This window comes from Capsicum annuum, unplaced genomic scaffold, assembly GCF_002878395.1.
Source record: "Capsicum annuum cultivar UCD-10X-F1 unplaced genomic scaffold, UCD10Xv1.1 ctg19308, whole genome shotgun sequence".
In the NCBI taxonomy this organism is placed as follows: Eukaryota; Viridiplantae; Streptophyta; class Magnoliopsida; order Solanales; family Solanaceae; genus Capsicum; species Capsicum annuum.
Window position 1 is genome coordinate 1 of NW_025825144.1, and position 3456 is coordinate 3456.

General features: G+C 35.3%; 1 pseudogene; it reads left to right on the forward strand.

The window, feature by feature from the left end:
- The first annotated feature begins 2746 nt into the window (after positions 1 to 2746).
- Positions 2747 to 3454, forward strand: LOC124890509 (annotated as a pseudogene).
- Positions 3455 to 3456: the final 2 nt, after the last annotated feature.

Genomic DNA, 3456 nt, shown 5'->3' on the forward strand with positions numbered 1-3456 from the left:
TTCTGTTTAACACTGACAGTTGAACTGGTCCACTATTTTGACCGTCAGAAGTGTTTTTCTGCTACTTTTCTTAGTTTTTTCCTTCAGTTAGCTCCTTACTATGAAACACTAAAATCCAACATTAAATGCAACCTTGGTTTCTTGAAAACATATAATTTTCCAAAGAAAACAATGTAAAATATTCCGTTAAATGCCGAAACATCAACCTGTCGGAGATGACACATAGATATGGTTCATCTTCTATGATAGACTTCAACTTTTGGAAGAAGTAGGTCCAAGAAGCATCGTTCTCTTTATCGACGACACAAAAGGCAATTGGAAAGATAACATTTTTGGTGTCCTGTGCCACTACACTCAGCAAACACGCCCCTGTACTTTCCATACAAATGTGTGCCATTGACGACAATTACCTTTCTCATATGGGCATATCCCCGTATGCAAGCTCCAAATGCTACGAAGTAGTAAACAAATGATCCATCAATCTGGTTATCATGATAGAGTAGGAAGACCTTAGATTCAACAACTCCACCATGTGGGAAAAAGCCAATAAGTAAGCATATCCATACTTTAATGTCCCGCGAATGATGTTCTTCGCAATTACACTTTCTTTCCAACACATCCAATATCTTGCATGGAAATGAAACTCCTTGAACATAATTTTTTGAATTTCTCTTATGCTTAGACCCTTACCATCCTGAAAATAATTTACGCATAGTGAAGCAGTCAATTCAGAGGAAAATCTCTTATGCCTGCGGGTAGCGTGTTCAACATTGCACGTGTGCAACCCGACATACTTGTAAATGCAAAATCTGCACGAGATTTCATACGTCATTACCCTCAACAACCAGCCGTAACCACGAGATAAACATTTTGCCTTCAAGAATTTAGAGCAGTTCTTCTCTAAACAATAATCAAAACACTGCCACACCGCTGCTGAGTCTAGTAGTATTTTGAGCTCTTTCTTGTTGGTGAATTATTTATCGATATAGAAATTAGTTCCGTCGGTGAAGAAATATCTTGGTTGTGATCCCTCTCCATGGTCTTCATCATCGTCTTGTGAGTCCGATAAAATGTCTTCCATATGCATACAATCATTTTCTGTATTAACAGGATCATCTCCATCATTCTCATAATCACTGAAATCGTCGTCGACTGCCGGGCGTGGAGGTGGGGGTTCTGATGAATTTACCTGTCCTTCGAAGGATCTCTCCACTACATTTATCCTCAAAATAGGCCTAAATCCATCTGCATCGACATCCATCATGTACATCAGCACATGTACATCACTATTTATGATCATAGGATTCACCTTTTCCCTCGAATGCATTAGATAGCTAATCACCACATTACCCGATGCACAATCTACATCCCCGCTTCACATTACTCTTGCAACCAATTCATCGTATGAACTGTTTTGGAAAACAGCAACGGGGATTGTCACCTTGGTAAAATATCTCCATTTTCAGCATTTGGGAGTCTCCACCTATTCTTCCATGAAATCACAAAAAACTAAAACAAATTCTGCAATAGACATACTGGAATTAGGCTTTGCTCGACAGTAGATTATGCTTATGGTCTAGGTCGGGTTATATGCATGATCGATGAATGACGATCAGTGGTCGATGACTGGGCAACTATTTTTACAAAAACCTTGAAATTGAAAATGTTGCTTCTAATCATTGATCGTTGGGTTAATGGAATAGAGAAATGAACTTGGAGTCGCCCGAGCTGCTGTAATGTACTTTCTAAAGTGGTTTTGAGTAATGTGAGTGGTTTCAAGCTTTTGAACAATGGTAGAAAGTGTGTTTGATAAGATACCAACCAAGTAGGGTAACAATGGGTGCAATGGACAAGCTTATGATAATTATGGACTGATTTAGAGCTAATTGCCGTAAAATAATATCGAAAAAGTGGTCGGAATCGGAGCTTTTTGGAGGGAAAAACAACTACCTTCTATTTTTAGCTTTTGAATTTTTTTTTATTTAATATTTTTGAAAATCTAGATATTTTTGTATATATAATGGTGGATGATGGAGTGAGTTGAAGTATACTATTTAATACTAGTGGATGAATTTATTAAGTTGGAAGTATTGGGTTAAAGTGAATTATTATAAAATTTGTGGGTGAAGTTGTTAAGTTGGAAAAGTTGATGATGATGTGGATTTAAGTGTCCTTTTGACAAATTTTTCAAGAAGTTTATAACTTTGGAAAAATAGTTTTCCATAGTATTTTTTTAACAAACTTGCCCCATTCTTAACTTATTACCAACTTAAGACACTATTAATTATATTATCCAACTAATATCATAATTGGCTTCTCCTTAATTAGGTTGCAACTAAAAACGTAAATGTCAAACATGATTTTCTTTAAGTTAGGTTACAAGTCAAAAATAAAAATTAGTAGCTAATGTTGGAATATATTTCTCCTTTTCTTATTCACCAACATTTATTTTTTAAAATAATTTTTCTCTTAATTGAAAAAACAACCAATAGATAGAAGGGTTGACAATTTGTCACAAATTAACAATAAACTCATTACTCCATTTATTAAGGGATTAACATATAATGCCAACTAAGGTGCATTATTGAGTAATCACCATTACTTATTCATTAATGGGATAAGATTTTCTAACCCCCAAATCAACATATTATATAAACTAATAACATCAATTGTTTGAGAGTGTAGCATGTATCCCATTAAATAGTCCATAATTTTCACTCTCAATGTCAACTCAAAATCACAAGAATATATTATCTCTTATTCTTTTCTTACAACTTATTTTATCAAACATGGCAAAGAAACCTAGTAGCATGGGTCGTCAAAAGATCAAAATTGCCAAGATAGAGGTCAAGAATCACCTCCAAGTTACCTTCTCAAAACGTCGCTCTGGTCTTTTAAAAAAAGCAATTGAACTGTGCACACTCTCTGTGGTGTTGAAATAGCTATCATAGTTCTTTCCCCTGCAAGAAAAGTCTTTTCCTTCGGCCACCCTAATGTTGAGTCCCTTATTGATAGGTTCCTCTCGAGAAATAATAATAAAAATAATCCAATCGCAAATAATTCACTTCAACTTGTCGAAATGCTAATGTTTGTGGGCTCAATTTGCAAGTCACTCAAATTCTAGGTGAGGTTGAAATTGAGAAGAAAAGAGGTGAATCACTTGATCAAATAAGGAAAACTAGTCAGAGCCAATGTTGGTGGGAAGCTCCCATAAGTCAACTTGATTTGCAATAACTTGAACAATTAAAGGATTCAATGGAAGCTTTGAAAAAATATGTGACTAATCACGCAAGCAAGTTTATGGTTAATGAGATTGCTAAGTCTTCTACTTTTTTTGGGTGATAATGGTAATGGGATCTTTGACAACTATGATATCAAGCCACCTAGAACCATGCCTTCTTCAAGTGATCTTCACAACCATAGCCTTGGTTTTGATTCAGCTGCACTTTTTTAATT